This window comes from Microcaecilia unicolor, chromosome 2 (genome assembly GCF_901765095.1).
Source record: "Microcaecilia unicolor chromosome 2, aMicUni1.1, whole genome shotgun sequence".
Classification (NCBI taxonomy): Eukaryota; Metazoa; Chordata; class Amphibia; order Gymnophiona; family Siphonopidae; genus Microcaecilia; species Microcaecilia unicolor.
Window position 1 is genome coordinate 627,019,831 of NC_044032.1, and position 17,394 is coordinate 627,037,224.

Sequence of the window (17,394 nt, forward strand, 5' to 3'; positions counted from 1 at the left end):
TCTTTAGATATTTAAGTACACTTTGTTTTGTTTTGTTTTTTTCTACAGATTTGATATAGAACTTTAGTCATACCTCATTAAGAAAATTAACGGCTGTGGTGTGAGGAATAAGATTTGTATCCAGTTAACAAATTGGTATGGCTCTTATGTTCACTGCATGTAAATTCAGTAGGCATTAAACATAATTAAGATTCCACTGAGTCCTCTTTAGAAATTTGTTATTAATTAAGAGAGTGGGCAAGTGTAGCATAAACTAATATAGCTTTCTTGATAGCTTACGTTCTGGATAAATAGATATCATAATATTTAAAATTCCTCATCCCTTTGTTGCTGTGGTGAAATTTGAAGGGAGAAAGTGAGATATTTTTTTCTTCTAAAAGTTTGTGTATATTCCCAGGGAATGTGAAGTAATCTAACTTTTGGAGGGGGACTTCCAAATCCCTTTTCCATTCCATTAGAGTACTTGAGGTGCTAGTTGCAGATGGAAAAAGCAGGAACAGTGGCGTTCCTAGGGGGGGCAGTGGGTGCGGTCCGCCCCGGGTACACGCCGCTGGGGGGGGGGTGCCACGCGCGCCTGTCTGTCGTTCGTTCCATGCTCCCTCTGCCCCGGAACAGGTTGTTCTGGGGCAGAGGGAGCATGGAATGAATGACGGACAGGCGCGCGCGCGGCGTGCACCAGGGCGGGGTTTCTTTCACGGGGGGGGGTGTCCCTTCGCCGGGGGGGGGGGGGGGGGTCGCGCTACATCCGTGGGGCGGGGCGCATCGGCAATCCGCCCCGGGTGTCAGCCCCCCTAGGAACGCCACTGAGCAGGAACACAAATATTACAATGCACTGGGACAAATTTGGAAAAAGGGACTGGTTAAAACAAAAGTCTCCCTCTATAATCCAGGTCCCATCACATTCCTATGTTTCTAATCACAGCACTATTGGCATAGAGGGTATGAATGAACCGCTCCCGCGTCTGAAAAGGACTCTGGACATGTTAGTGAATGTCTCTTTCTAATGCCTGTCCTTCCTAAAGGGCTGGAACAAGCATCATCTGACTTTAGGGATATTGAGTGTCCCCACTTTCCACAGGAAAGTCACTCTCAGATAACTTACAGAGCCTTCGGTTTCCTTTTGTGCAAATTCACCTATAACAGCACAGCAGTCCTCTTCCCTTTATTTTGGGGGGGGGGGGGGGGTTCTCTTCAGAGTTGCCAGATAGCAAAAAATTTGCCAGCCAAATTCGTGCCCAAAATAGTCCAACGGTTTTGATACAAAAAATAGCTATATAATAATAATATTATCTCTCTATATAAAAGGCAACCCCAACGTTCTGAAGCCTCCACGGAAGTTGAGGCGCCCGAGATATCCGGTGTGCCCTGGAGTGTCTGCACCGCCCTCGCGTCAAAACATCATGGCATCGAGGGCGGAGCTATAACACTCGAGGGCCGAAACGCGAGGCGAACGCGAACCCCGAACAAGTAACGCAAGTAGCTCCGAGGGACGGAGGGAAGGGGCCCCTTGCTAGCGCCCGTTTCATTGCACTCAGAAACGGGCATTTTTTCCTAGTATAATAATAATATACCCTCCTCTAACTAAGCTGCGTGGCAACACCAACACAGCCCATTCAAAGTGAAAGGGCTGTGTCAGCATTACCGTACCACCAGCCGCTAGCACAGCTTAGTAAACAGGCGGGATAATATAATATTTTCAAACTTTCTTCATTTTTCATTTTCATAATAAGTAGAATAAATGTGTATAAGCACTTAGCTTAAGTATCAAGATCCTGACTGAGACAGGCCCAGGAACAGGAATGCTGAAACAGTTCCCCTGGTTCTCAGGCCACTGCACACTACCCGTTAGGCTATGTAATTACAGCTAAACTTTTTTTACGGTTTAAGAAAACAGAATGGCAAAAAAACTAAATGAATAAAAATAATAAAAGCACCATCAACAATTCTTTTTGATTATGCACGCTGTTAATCACATCACCTAGACGTCTTAGATATATAATATATACCCATTACTGAAATCCACTCTCGTGCAAGAGAAAGCCTGTAACACAAGAACAGCCCAGCCCTTCAAAATCAAGATTATGGTTTGCAGATTTCAAAGTCCATCCATTGTATAGCAAGGACAAACATAGTAACGTGGAGGGGGATGATCAAATGGGATCTCTAAGGACGGCCCCATAAGGGGTGGGAAAACCCGTATTATCGAAACAAGATGGACGTCCATCTTTCGTTTTGATAATACGGTCGGAAATGCCCAATTCTCAACATTTAGGTCGACCTTAGAGATGGTCGTCCCCGGTGTTCGGCCATAATGCAAACCGAGGACGCCCATCTCAGAAATGACCAAATCTAAGCCATTTGGTCGTGGGAGGAGCCAGCATTCGTAGTGCACTGGTCCTCCTCACATGCCAGGACACCAACCAGGGGCACTGCAGTGGACTTCACAACTACTACTACTTATCATTTCTATAGCGCTACCGGACGTACGCAGCGCTTCACACTTGAACATGGAAAATTGCTCCCAGGTGCATAGCTCACTTACCTTCGGTGCTGAGCCCCCCAAAACCCACTTCCCACAACTGTACACCACTACCATAGCCCAAAGGGATGAAGGGGGGCACCTACATGTGGGTACAGTGGGTTTCGGGTGGGTTTTGGAGGGCTCACATTTACCACCACAAGTGTAACAGGTGGGAGGGGGGGATGGGCCTGGGTCCACCTGCCTGAAGTGCACTGCACCCACTAAAAACTGCTCCAGGGACCTGCATACTGCTGTAATGGAGCTGGGTATGACATTTGAGGCAGGCATAGAGGCTGGAAAAAATGTTTTTGAATTTTTTTTAGGGTGGGAGGGGGTTGGGGAGTAAGGGGAGGTGTTCCCCGATTCCCTCCGGTGGTCATCTGGTCTGTTCGGGCACCTTTTCGAGGCTTCGTCGTGAAAAAAAAAGGGACCAAGTAAAGTCGACCAAATGCTCGTGAGGGACGCCCTTCTTTTTCCATTATCGGCCGAGGATGCCCATCTCTTAACCACGCTCCTGTCCCGCCTTCGGTACACTGCCAACACACCCCCATGAACTTTGGTCGTTCCCCGTGACGGAAAGCAGTTGAGGACGCAAAAAATCGGCTTTCGATTATGCCAATTTGGGCGACCTCGGGAGAAGAACGCCCATCTCCCGATTCGTTTCGGAAGAAGAGGTGGTGGAGATGAAAACGGTAACGGAATTCAAAAATGCATGGGATAAACATAAAGGAATCCTGTTCAGAAGGAATGGATCCTCAGAAGCTTAGCGGAGATTGGGTGGCAGTACCAGAGGTGGGGCAAGTACTGGGCAGACTTCTACTGTCTATGCCCCGCAAATGGCAAGGATAAATCAAGGTCAGGTATACATATAAAGTAGCACATATGAATTTATCTTGTTGGGCAGACTGGGTGGACCGTACAGGTCTTTGTCTGCTGTCATCTACTATGTTGCTATGTTACATATCCTTGTAGCCGGGCAATTTTCAGACAAGCCAGTTCACCCAGATAACTCACTTTTTCCTTGGGTAAGTGGCTTTGAAAACAGCGCTCATAATTCATTGCAATCATTACAGCCACACCAAGCATCACATTTCATTATTTTGGTCAGATACGGCTGAAATGGTATTCAGACAAAGCTGAACAGATAATAGCGTAATAAATATGAGACATTTGGAGGCTAAAATTGTGTTTTATGGTCCTCGTGATGCCAGTCAAGATATTACAAGGTGTTAAGAAACATTAGCAGACTAGATCCAGCCTCCTGGTTAGGCAGAATTATTGCCACTGCTCTGACCGTCTGGCTTCCGGCCAGTTTATGGTTTCAAGTAAACCCGAGCCATGCTATTAAACATTAGGAAGGCTGCGACATGCAGTATATCAGATCAGATTATAAGCATGAAATTATGTTTTCCTTACAGCACTTATTGACTGTAAGTTGGAGGAAGAACTTCACTTTTATTTAACAAAGAAGTAACATCCTGCGCAGTGTTACCAATTATAGGCTACTGCAGAGAGGTGCTGCGAACAGTACATGACGTGAGTTAAGGGCTCTTAGTTTTACCTTAAAAAAAACACACACACACAACCCCCTCTCCCAGTGGCATACCAAGGGGTAGGGGCGGTCTGCCACGGGTGCACGCCGCTGGGGGGGGGGGTGCCGCGCGCTGGTCAGCTTCGTTGGTTTTCCATGCTCCCTCTGCCCCAGAACAGGAGGGAGCATGGAAACCAACGACGCTGACCGGCGCGTGGCACCCCCCCCCCCCCAGCGGCGTGCCCCGGGGGGGGTTCTTTCGCCGGGGGGGGAGGGCGCTGCACCCAGGGGGGCGGGGCGCATCAGCGCCCCTCGGAACGCCACTGCCCCCCCCCCCCCCCCCCCCCCCCCCCCCCGCAAATTCTACATTTTCAGGTGGAAGACTGCTGCACTTCTTGCAGTGGACATCACCTACCATGGCAAAAGCATGCAAGGCTCCGTTACCCAGGACATACCCTAAAATAAGCAACTGACCTCATTCAAATGCTGCAGAGCACTGACAACCTCTCTGCAGTCTTCTTTATTACATTTGTATCCCGCTCTTTCCCACATACAGCAGGTCCAGTGCGGCTTACATAGTAAAAGAAAGCATCTTACATGGTAAAGAATACAGTAAAAACAAGGAAATGTAGGAACAGTATTATAAATTGTGATGATCATAACTACTTACATTATGAAAAGCTTTACAAAGGACATGTGAAAAGAACGTAATGAACTAGAATAGGGAAGGTAGACAAGGATATGATCCTGTGCAGTAGGAATGGATCCTCAGAAGCTTAGCCGAAATTGGGTGGCGGAGCAGGTGGGGGGAAGAGGGTTTGGTGGTTGAGAGGCGAGAAAAGTGCAGGGCAGAATTATACGGTCTGTGCCAGAGCCGGTGATGGGAGGCGGGACTGGTGGTTGGGAGGCGGGAAATACTGCTGGGCAGACTTGTACGGTCTGTGCCCTGAAAAAGGCAGGTATAAATCAAGGTAAGGTATACACATATGAGTGTATCTTGTTGGGCAGACTGGATAGACCATGCAGGTCTTTTTCTGCCGTCATCTACTACTACTACTACTACTACTACTACTACTTAGCATGTTACTATGTGAAAGGGAGGGAAATGGTAAAGGATGGAGGGAAGAAGATGAGGGATTGAGTATAACATTGGGGTCAGAGTAAGCATCGACGTCTTAGCAGGAGTATCGTAGGTGATCTGGTGGAATTAAGCTGGTCGATTAGGGTAAACTTGCTTGAAAAAAATGGAGTCTTCAGTGGGGAACAACGTATGCTGTGGGGTACCGAAGGGGATCGTTCTGCCTCACAGTAACATGCTGCCACATACTGATCGTTGTTCCAAGCAGACCAAAAGTGTACTGAAGACAAAGGGGCAATTCTGTAAAGGGTGCCCATGGGGCGCCAGAAAGAAGTGTTAAAATCCATGGTACCAGCTGATAATCTATAAGGACATATATGCAGGCATGTGCTGTTATAGAATGCAATAATTGAAATCTCAGGTATGGTCACTTACACTTAACGGGATCTCAGTATCCAAATGTATAAACATATATTTAAAACATCCCTGTATAGAAAAAAAATATTTTGTATAGGACCATCAGAAGGTAGTCTTAGATTATCTTTGTATATTTATTTATAACAACATACATGGGCTGCCATACCTGTTTTCCTCATTGGTCCAGCTTTTTCTCTATGTGAATTTTTTCAGTGTCCAACAATCAAAATTGCTTCAGTGTCCAACAATTTGACAACTACTTATCTTCAAACATTGTGTGTATCCTCCTCAGCGGTAACTTGCTATAGTAAGTTGGACAGCAATAATTTCCAAAGATTCACTAGTCCAACGTAGCGCCACGTTTCGCCATTCTGGGTGCGTCAGGGACTCTCCAATATTATAGTATCTCTTCGGCACTTTTCTTCACAGTCTGCTACAATACAGTTTATGTGTGATTGTAAGCTGACTGTCTCTTCATTCTCAAGTGTACAGCGCTGCGTACGTCTAGTAGTGCTTTAGAAATGATAAGTAGTAGTAGTAGTGAATGTATAGCTGCCAACACTTCCGCCATGTTAATGGCTTATGTAAGTATTTACACCTATGTGGGACAATATTTGTGTGTAACTTACAGTGTTATGTAAGTTACGCATGTATTTGGGAGACCTACCCAAGCTCTGCCTTTGTGCACGCCCCCTTCCACATATGCATTAAAGGGAATTCCTGTGTATGTTACAGAATCCCGGCTAGCATATTCACAGGTAATTCCCAATTCGTGGAGCCTTTGACCTGCTTATGTGCTAGTATTCAGGGGCACATTCCTGTGCCATAACTTGAGCCAGAGTTTTTGTTGGTTCATTGAGGAGAGTTAAGGGTTAAATTAGAATTTAGGAGGGGGGAAGGGGAGAGGGCTTAGAGATGAGGGATTAGGGCTTCCTGATTGGTGGTTCAGTGAATGATCGGGTTGAGGTTGGGTTAGGTTAATTATAATAAAGCTACGGCCATTGGTTTTGCCACATGCATAAGTCTCTGTGAATTATTTACTGGGTTATTGTATTACTTAAGGAGACAAAAAGGAGTGCGAATGCCAAAGTTATGTAACATGCAGAGGTAACACCTAGCTTGGCATGCTACTTTGTAGAATTGCCCTTAAAAAGATTTAGCAGTTTATGTCAGCAGTATGTTAATTGAAAATGGACATAAAATGTTGTACCATTGGTATTATACCCCACGTAGACTTCTAAAACTTTTTAAATATGGTATGGGACTCCGTTGGCGCAATTGCGGTATGGTGGACTTATCCTGTGTTACAAGACTATTGGCGGGAGGTACATGCAATTGTTGGGGGTTCCGTATCCCCTACAAGTGGAACATTGCCTTTTACACCATAAACCAGTTGGAATTACGATACCACAGCATAAACTGGCAATTCACGTGCCTACTGCTGCTCCAGATTTTTCAGTGACTTTGGTTTTGCGCCCTTTACCCTATGGAACTTTGTAAGTCTGAGTGCTTTGAAAATGAGCCCCATAGTCTTGAAGACAAAGTCTTCCTGTCTTTTAGATATGGGAATGAGAACCCTTTACATGGATTATCTTTGCCTGGTGTCAGAACTGACAAATGTTAGGACGGGACAATTAACTATGAGGCATATTTTCAAAGCACTTAGCCTTCCAAAGTTCCATAGAAACCTATGGAACTTTACTTAGCCTTCCAAAGTTCCATAGAAACCTATGGAACTTTGGAAGGCTAAGTGCTTTGAAAATATGCCTCTATGTATCATAAGTTCTCCGAGGACAAGCAGGCTGCTTGTTCTCACGACTGGGTGACGTCCGCGGCAGCCCCCACCAACCGGAAAAGGCTTCGCGGGACGGTCGGCACGCAGGGCACGCCCACCGCGCATGCGCGGCCGTCTTCCCGCCCGTGCGCGACCGCTCCCGCCAGTTCCTTTTTTTCCGCGTCTGGAGAGAGTTGTGCTTTGCCGCTCTCTCTGTTTCAGCCGACGGATTTTCGATCGCGTTTACGCGGATCGCTGCTTTTTCTATTAGTTTTTGTTACCGGTTTCCTTTTTCAAGAGAAAAAAAAAAACAAAAAACCTGAGCGTGTGGAGCACGCGCTCCCTTTTTTCCCTCGTTTCCAGCGGGGACGCCGCGTTGCGGCCTAGTGGCCGCACGGTCCGTTTTCTTTTTCGAGGTGTGATTTCAGCCACCATTGACGACTTTGACTTCGCCGACGCGATTTTTCCGTCGATGTCCTCGAAGGTCCCGAGTGGATTTAAAAAAGTGTGGTCGCTGCGGCCGGCCGATCTCGCAGACCGACACCCACGCTTGGTGCCTCCAGTGCCTCGGGCCGGAGCACAATATCAAGTCGTGTTCCCTGTGTCTCGGTCTCCGGAAACGGACTCAGGTTGCGAGGCAAGTTCTGCGGGACCGTCTTTTTGGAACTTGCGCCGGCCCCTCGACGTCGACCTCGACGGCATCGGTATCGACGCCCGGATCCTTCGGTACCGGTATCGATGCCCGAGACATCGGCACCGATGGCAATCGACCCCAGGAGAACAGGTCCCGTCGGCCCGCCGGTCCGCCGGCGAGGGTAGAGGTGAGCGGCCGCGTGGGCAGTCGGCCCCGGTCACTCCCTCAGCCCGTGGCCCTCGGGACCGAACCCTGTCTGGACCCGGCTCCTCGGGACCGAGGGGGATCGTCCTCCTCCTCCTCCATACCTCCCGGCGCCGGTGACGCGCATCGAAAGAAAAACAAGAAGCGTCGTCACCGGTCGCCCTCGGTGCATCCGGACGTCCGGAGAGGAGGCGACGCCGAAGCGTCATCGTCGAGAGGGGAGGTCCCCGTCGGTTGTGGAGGTACCGACGCGTCAGGGTTCCGGCACCTCGGTGCCGTCTCCTGGCCCCCATCAGCTTCTGGGCACCGACACCTTTACCGGCCCCACCGCCTTTCCCCGGCAGCGGGCCTGGACGAGTGCCTCAGAGCCATCCTTCCGGGGATCCTGGAAGGGGCTGATGCGCCAGGCTGTGCCGGTGCCGGGGGTGCTTGCGCCCTCGGCGCCGATGTCTGTGGCGCCGGCGAGCTCTAGCCCGGCGCCGGGGCCGTTGACAACCGCCGCCGCTTGCGGCGCCGGTCTCGACCGCCACGCAGGTGGAGTCCCCGTCGACGTCGATGGAGGGAGCTCCGTCCCCGCCGGCGCGGGAGTCCACCGCTCGACGACCACCGAGACCTCGGTGCCATCGACGTCGAGCCGGGCCCGGTTCAGGACTCAGCTACACGAGCTTATGTCCGATACCGAGGATGAGGCCTCGTGGGGGGAAGAGGAGGACCCGAGATATTTCTCCTCAGAGGAGTCTACGGGCCTTCCCTCGGACCCCACGCCTTCACCGGAGAGGAAGCTCTCACCTCCTGAGAGTCTCTCCTTTGCCTCCTTTGTGCGGGATATGTCTATTAGCATTCCCTTTCCCGTGGTCTCTGTGGAAGAGCCGAGGGCCGAGATGCTCGAAGTCCTCGACTATCCATCACCACCTAGAGAGTCCTCCACGGTACCGGCTGCACAATGTCCTCAAGGAGACACTGCTTCGGAACTGGGTGCGACCGTTAACTAACCCCACCATTCCCAAGAAAGCAGAGTCCCAGTACAGGATCCACTCTGACCCAGAGTTAATGCGGCCCCAATTGCCCCATGACTCGGCGGTCGTGGATTCTGCTCTCAAGAGGGCACGGAGTTCGAGGGATACCGCCTCGGCGCCCCCGGGGCGGGGAGTCTCGCACTCTGGACTCGTTTGGGAGGAAGGCCTACCAATCCTCCATGCTCGTGACCCGCATCCAGTCATACCTGCTCTATATGAGCATCCACATGCTGACTAATGTGCAACAACTGGCGGACCTGGTCGATAAGCTCCCGCCGGAGCAGTCCAGGCCTTATCAGGAGGTGGTCAGGCAGCTGAAGGCGTGCAGAAAGTTCCTGTCCAGGGGTATCTATGACACCTGTGACGTGGCATATCTCGTGCTGCGCCCAAGGTATAGTGATGCGCAGCTCTCATTGCTGCGTGCCTCTGACCTGGACAACCGCACCAGCAGAAGACTGGCCGACGTCCCCTTGCCGGGGGGGATAACATTTTTGTGGGAGAAGTCGAGCCAGATGGTGGACCAACTGCATCAGCGGGAAAACCGCTCTCGACAAGCTCTCCCACCGGGCGCCTTCAGCAATCCACCTCAGCAGGTGGGACGTTTTTCCCGGGCCCGGCAGCTGCACCCTATTCTTTTGCAAAGCGTAGGTACAACCAGCCGGCCCGAAGGCCTCGTCAGGCACAGGGGCGCCCCAGCGCGCTTCGGTCCCGTCACAGCGTGCGCCTAAGAGCAGCCCCCTGCGCCTCCACAGCAAAAGCCGGGGGACGGGCTTTTGACTGGATCCATGGGAACATAGCCGCCCTCAAATGTCCGTACCGGACATCTGCCGGTCGGGGGAGGTTAATTTTTTTTCACCAAAGGTGGCCTCTCATAACATCACGACCAGTGGGGTTCTCCAAATAGTGCGGTGCGGATACAGCCCTGAATTTGGCCTCCCTGCCACCAAATTGTCCTCCGGGAGCTCAATCCTTCAGCTCCCATCACAAGCAGGTACTTGCAGAGGAACTCTCCGCCCTTCTCAGCGCCAATGGCGGTCGAGGGCCCGTACCACCCCTGGCAGGAAGGGCAGGATGTCTATTCCAGGTACTTCCTTGTGGAAAAGAAACAGGGGGGATGCGTCCCATCCTAGACCTGAGAGGCCTGAACAAATTCCTGGTCAAAGAAAAGTTCAGGATGCTTTCCTTGGGCACCCTTCTGCCATGATTCAGAAAAACGATTGGCTATGTTCCCTGGATTTAAAGGACGCATATACTCACTACCGCATACTGCCAGCTCACAGACAGTATCTCAGATTCCGCCTGGGCGCACGGCACTTTCAGTAGTGTGTGCTGCCCTTTGGGCTCGCCTCTGCCCCTCGAGTGTTTACCAAGTGCCTCGTGGTGGTGGCGGCCTACCTACGCAAGCTGGGAGTGCAACGTGTTTTCCCATATCTCGACGATTGGCTGGTCAAGAACACCTCGGAGGCGTGAGCCCTCCGGTCTATGCAAGTGCACTACTCGACTCCTGGAGCTGCTGGGGTTTGTGATAAATTACCCAAAGTCCCATCTCCAGCTAACGCAGTCCCTCTGAATTCATAGGAGCTCTGGCTGAATACTCAGACGGCTCAGGCCTGCCTTCCCGAAGCGAGGGCCACAACCTCCTGTCCCTGGCTTCGCAGACCAGAGCGTCTCAGCAGGTTCACAGCTCGCAGAGGTTGAGACTTCTGGGTCATATGGCCGCCACAGTTCATTGTGACCTCCCATGGCTCGTCTTCACATGAGATCTGCTCAATGGACCCTAGCTTCCCAGTGGTTCCAAGCCACCGGGGGAATCTAGAAGATGTCCATCCGCCTCTCCACCAGTTGCCGAAGGCACTTCACTGCTCTGGTGGACCATCCGGACCAATTTGACCCTGGGACGCCCATTCCAAATTCCACAACCCACGAAAGTGCTGACGACGGATGCATCTCGCCTGGGGTGGGGAGCTCATGTCGATGGCTCCACACCCAGGGTCTGTGGTCCCTCCAGGAAAAAGGATTGCAGATCAACCTCCTGGAGCTCCGAGCGATCTGGAACGCACTGAAGGCTTTCAGAGATCGGCTGTCCTGCCAATTATCCAAATTCGGACAGACAATCAGTTGCAATGTATTATGTCAACAGCAGGGGGGCACCGGATCTCGCCCCCTGTGTCAGGAAGCCCGTCGGGATGTGGCGTTGGGCGTGCCGGTTCGGCATGCCTCCTCCAAGCCACGTACCTGGCAGGCGTAAACAACAGTCTGGCCCGACAGACTGAGCAGAGTCCATGCAACCGCACGAGTGGTTGCTCCATTCCAGAGTGGTACGCAAGATCTTCCGAGAGTGGGGCACCCCCTCGGTGGACCTTTTCCGCCTCTCAGACCAACCACAAGCTGCCTCTGTTCTGTTCCAGACTTCAGGCACACGGCAGGCTAGCGTCGGATGCCTTTCTCCTCCATTGGGGGACCGGCCTCCTGTATGCTTATCCTCCCATACCTTTGGTGGGGAAGACCTTACTGAAGCTCAAGCAAGACCGCGGCACCATGATTCTGGTGGCGCCCTTTTGGCCCCATCAGATCTGGTCCTCTTCTTTCTGGATTTGTCCTCCGAAGAACCGTGGAGATTGGAGTGTTTTCCCGACTCTCATCTCGCAGAAACGCGGAGCGTTGCTGCACCCCAACCTTCAATCCCTGGCTCTCACGGCCTGGATGTTGAGGGCGTAGACTTCGCTGCGTTGGGTCTGTCTGAGGGTGTCTCCCGGGTCTTGCTTGCCTCTAGGAAGGATTCCACTAAAAAGAGTTACTTTTTCAAGTGGAGGAGGTTTGTCGTGTGGTGTGAGAGCAAGGCCCTAGAAACCTTGTTCTTGCCCTGCACAGAACTGCTTGAATACCTTCTGCACTCAAGACCAACTCAGTAAGGAATCACCTTAGTGCGATTAGTGCTTACCATTATCGTGTGAAGGTAAAGCCATCTCTGGAGAGCCTTTAGGTCGTTCGATTCATGAGAGGTTTGCTTTTGTCAAAGCCCCCTATCAAGCCTCCTACAGTGTCCATGGGGATCTCAACGTCGTCCTCACCCCCAGCTGATGAAACCTCCTTTTGAGCCACTGAATACCTGCCATCTGAAGTATTTGACCTGGAAGGTCATTTTCTTGGTGGCCGTTACTTCAGCTCGTAGGGTCAGTGAGCTTCAAAGCCCCTAGTAGCTCATGCTCCATATACCAAATTTCACTCACAAACAGAGTAGTGCTCCGCACCCACCCAAAGTTCCTGCCGAAGGTGGTGTCGTGAGTTCCATCTTAACCAGTCAATTGTCTTGCCAACATTCTTTCCCGCCGCATACCCGCCCTGCTGAACGTCAGTTGCACACATTGGACTGCAAGAGAGCATTGGCCTTCTACTTGGAGCGGACACAGCCCCACAGACAGTCCGCCCAATTGTTTATTTCTTTCGACCCTAACAGGCTAGGGGTCGCTGTCGGGAAACGCACCATCTCCAATTGGCTAGCAGATTGCATTCCTTCACTTACGCCCAGGCTGGGCTGGCTCTTGAGGGTCATGTCACGGCTCATAGTGTTAGAGCCATGGCAGCGTCAGTGGCCACTTGAAGTCAGCCACTATTGAAGAGATTTGCAAGGCTGCGACGTGGTCATCTGTCCACACATTCACATCACATTACTTGCCTCCAGCAGGATACCCGACGCGACAGTCGGTTCGGGCAGTCGGTGCTGCAGAATCTGTTTGGGGTGTAAATCCAACTCCACCTCCAGGACCCGAATTCATTCTGGTCAGGCTGTACTCTCAGTTAGTTGTTCTTAGTAGGTCAATTTTCTGTTGTACCCTCGCCGTTGCGAGGTTCAATTGACCTGGGTTCGTGTTTTGAGTGAGCCTGAGAGCTAGGGATACCCCAGTCGTGAGAACAAGCAGCCTGCTTGTCCTCGGAGAAAGTGAATGATACATACCTGTAGCAGGCGTTCTCCGAGGACAGCAGGCTGATTGTTCTCACCTACCCTCCCTCCTCCCCTTGGAGTTGTGTTTCATATTTAATTGCTTGTCATTCAACTGGCGGGAGCGGTCGCGCACCGGGGCGGAAGTACGGCCGCGCATGCGCGGTGGGCGTGCCCTGCGTGCCGACCGTCCCGCGAAAGCTTTTCCGGTTGGTGGGGGCTGCCGCGGACGTCACCCAGTCGTGAGAACAATCACCTGCTGTCCTCGGAGAACACCTGCTACAGGTATGTATCATTCACTATTTGGATGGCTACCACACTTGGAAGTCTACTCCATCAATTTGGGTATAAACTAGACTTTTATCACTCAGTGGCTACTCTTCTCCATGCTCTCCTAACATATATGGACTTGGGGAGGGGACCTCCAGGTTGAGTTAGGGGATAAGGGGAGGGATGGGGTTTTTAGGAAGTTTGTTTCGGTATCATTGCCAGCTGGTTACATATGTATGTTTTCAAGGATTTTCAATAAAAGAAATATTCTGGGGCAAGGGGATGGGAGGAGGACACTCAATAGAAATACTTTAAAACAAATAGGAGGAAATGTTTTTTTTTTTACTCAAAGAATGGTTAAACTCTGTAACTCATTTTCTGGAGGATGTGCTAACAGTGGTTAGCGTATCTGGGTTTTAAAAAGGTTTGGGACAAGTTCCTGGAGCAAATGTCCCATAGTCCTGTTTTTGAGATGCTCATAGGGGAAAACCACTGCTTTGCCCTGAGATTGGTAGCATGGAATGTTTGCTACTCTTCGGGATTATGGAATGTTGCCACTCTGAGATTCTATCATGGAATCTTGCTACTATTTGGGTTTCTGCCAGTGACTTGTGACCTTGATTGACCCTGTTGGAAGCAGGATACTGGGCTAGATGGACCATTGGGGCTGACCCAGTAATGGCTAGTCTTATGTTAAAAAAAAAAAAAGTTTCAGCAGTTTAGAAATAATCAAGACAGGTGGCAAAGTTCACCCATTCCAAAGTACCAAAAAATACACAGTTTGGAGTCGGTAGAGCAAATCCACACTGTATTGTCTTTAATTTTGTAGACAAAGTTGAACTGTGGGAGGGCACGAGTAGACGAGGGCAGGAGCAACAGGAGAAGAAGGAGAGGATTAGGGAGTAGAGTAATTGTTCTCTGCTCTGCTCCCAGCGCACCCCCTTCTCTTCCCTGAAGGCTACCCAGAAGGGAAGGGCTGGAGCAGGATCTCATTTGTGCTCTGAAGTCTGGACACTAAATTGGGCGAACTGCATTCCAGTATCATTCCCCCAGAAGTAAATCCTGGTAAAGGTGCAGGAAAAGTGGAATTTCCATGACTTCCCCTGGTTTATTCTTACCCAGTGCCTGGCAGAAACTAGAACTGTTCTTTTAACACGTTTTAATGCGATTAACATGTTAAAATTATTAACTTGACTTAATAATTTTAACGTATTAATCTTGTCATAGCTGCTCTTCGCCTACTGGGGCCCCGTCCTCCTGCAGCTTATGTCTCCTACCTACCGCCACTGCCGTACATCGGCAGCCTTTTCTCTCCTGTCACCCCAATCTGTGTCAACTCATCCGCCGCTGCCATACAGCGGCAGCCTTTTCTCTTTTTCCTCCCCGTTGTCTGGCATCTCATCCTCCCCGCCGTCACCCTCTGAACTTGCCTTGCATCGGCATTAAGCACACGCTGCTCCACTCTTCTATAACCAGAGCCCTCCCTCTCTAGCATCCGACTCCTCTGATGAAACTTCCTGTTTCCTGCTGCAGGAGTTGGATGCTACAGAGGGAGGTCTCCGTTTACAGAGGAATGGAGCATTATGGCAAGCTTTTTGAGGACCTCCTTTCATTTCGATAATACGGTCGGGGATGCCCAAATCTTAACATTTAGGTCGTCCCTAGAGATGGTCGTCCTTAGGCTTGGTCGTTTCTGATTTTCGGCGATAATGGAAACTAAGGACGCCCATCTCAGAAACGATCAAATGCAAGCCCTTTGGTCGTGGGAGGAACCAGCATTCGTACTGCACTGGTCCCCCTGACATGCCAGGACACCAACTGGGCACCCTAGGGGGCACTGCAGTGGACTCAGAAATTGCTCCTAGGTGCATAGCTCCCTTACCTTGTGTGCTGAGGCCCCCCAAAACCCACTCCCCACAACTATACACCACTACCATAGCCTTATGGGTGAAGGGAGGCACCTAGATGTGGGTACAGTGGTTTTGAAGGGCTCACATTTACCACCACAAGTGTAACAGGTAGGGGGGGATGGGCCTGGGTCCACCTGCCTAAAGTGCACTGCATCCACTAAAACTGCTCCAGGGACCTACATACTGCTGTCATGGAGCTGGGTATGATATTTGAGGCTGGCATAGAGGCTGGCAAATAATATTTTTAAAACTTTTTTTAGGGTGGGAGGGGGTTAGTGACCACTGGGGGAGTAAGGGGAGGTCATCCCCGATACCCTCCAGTGGTCATCTGGTCGTTCGGGCACCTTTTTGTGGCTTGGTCCTAAGGAAAAAAGGACCAGTAAAGTCGTCCAAGTGTTTCGTCAGGGACGCCCCTTTTTTTTCCATTATGGGTGGAGGACGCCCATGTGTTAGGCATGGCCCAAGTCCCGCCTTCCTACGCCTCCGACCACGCCCCCGGGAACTTTGGTCGTCCCCGCGACGGAAAGCAGTTGGGGATTGCCCAAAATCGGCTTTCCATTATACTTATTTGGGCGACCCTGTGAGAAGGACACCCTATTAAAAACAGACATAACATCGGTTAGAAAAAAAGATATGTTTTAAGAACATTTCCTAAACAACAAATAAGAAGGTAATTCTCTAAGTTGCTGTGGGAAGCTATTCCATACCACCTAGCACAAACGAAGGGGAAAGACAAGTTTCAAGTTTTCAGGACTTTGCAAGCCAATCAACCTCTTTATCTTTTCCGTTACCTTATCCCGTATAGTCCTGTACGCGCACTAGATTTGCTTAGCAAAATCAATTAGTAATACCAAGCTACCCTGAAATAACCCATGAATATACAAGGACAAGCTATTTTTAATATACAAGGCCCGTATTTTTGGAACTCATTACATGTTAGTCTCCGATTACAGACATCGTTAGATCAGTTTAAAACTGATCTAAAAATACAACTGTTCAAAGATGCATATAAATAAGTCAACGTTGACCTGGAACACCCTCGGAAGATACTTGTAGCCTCCCTTTTGGTCTTTTCTTCCCCTTTCTATCCTATCGTTTATTTAATTCTCCCCACTACCCTATCAGTCATGTTTGACATTTTCATTTTTATTTACCTACTAGTAAAGAAGGGCCCGTTTCTGACACAATGAAAACGGGCGCTAGCAAGGTTTTCCTGGGAGTGTGTATGTTTGTGAGAGTGTGTGTGAGAGTGACTGTGTGTGAGAGAGAGAGGTGTGTGTGAGAGTGAGAGTGAATGTGTGAGCGCGTGTGTGTGACAGAGAGATGGAGTGTGGGTGCGAGTGGTGTGTGTGGAGAATGAGAGTGTGTGCAAGTGCAAATGTGAGACACAGCGAGTGTGAGAGATTGTGTTTTACACAGATACATTGTGTGTGAGAGAGTGTGTGAGAGAGTATGTGTGCGATACACAGACTCTCTGTGAGACCGAGAGAGTGTATGAGAGCGGAGAGTGACGTACAGTGTTTCAAGAGCTTGCAGGCAGTACATAAGAAATTTAAATGAAGTAAATATTATGCCTACATGCTGGCCAAATTCTGTGACTGTGCATGCTGTGATGAAGGAATTCTGCTTTACCTGGCAGAACCATCTGATGTTAGTTTCTTCCTCTTTGACATAAGGTCCTGTTCATGATTTGGATGGTAGAGAAAGAGAGTCTTCGGGTGAGTGAGAAAAGCAGATGCCTCCAGCGCAGCAGTTTAAAGTGAGTTTGGTGTGCCGAGAAAGGCAGGTAGACGGTGCTGAGAGTGAGAGGACAGCGACTGAGGGAGGGGGAGGAGTAGTGAAGCATCTGTCTTTAGTTCTCTCCTCCTTTGACATAACGTGCTGTTCATGGGTCGGATGTTTAGAGAGAGAGTGGTGTTTGGGTGAGTGAGAAAAGCAGGATGCCTTCAGCGCAGCAGTGTTAAAGTGAAGTTTGGTATGCCGAGAAAGGCAGGTAGACGGTGCTGAGAGTGAGAGGACAGCGACTGAGGGAGGAGGGAGGAGTGTCATTGCTCCGCCCCCGACATCATCAAGTTTGACGCGTGGGCGGGGCAGACACT

At 50.3% G+C, this 17,394-nt stretch overlaps 1 protein-coding gene across 1 annotated transcript in view; it reads left to right on the plus strand.

Moving 5' to 3' along the window:
• INPP4B (inositol polyphosphate-4-phosphatase type II B) overlaps positions 1-17,394 on the plus strand; it is an 853,440-nt gene that overhangs the window by 604,960 nt on the left and 231,086 nt on the right. The gene's annotated exons all lie outside the window — the stretch shown is intronic.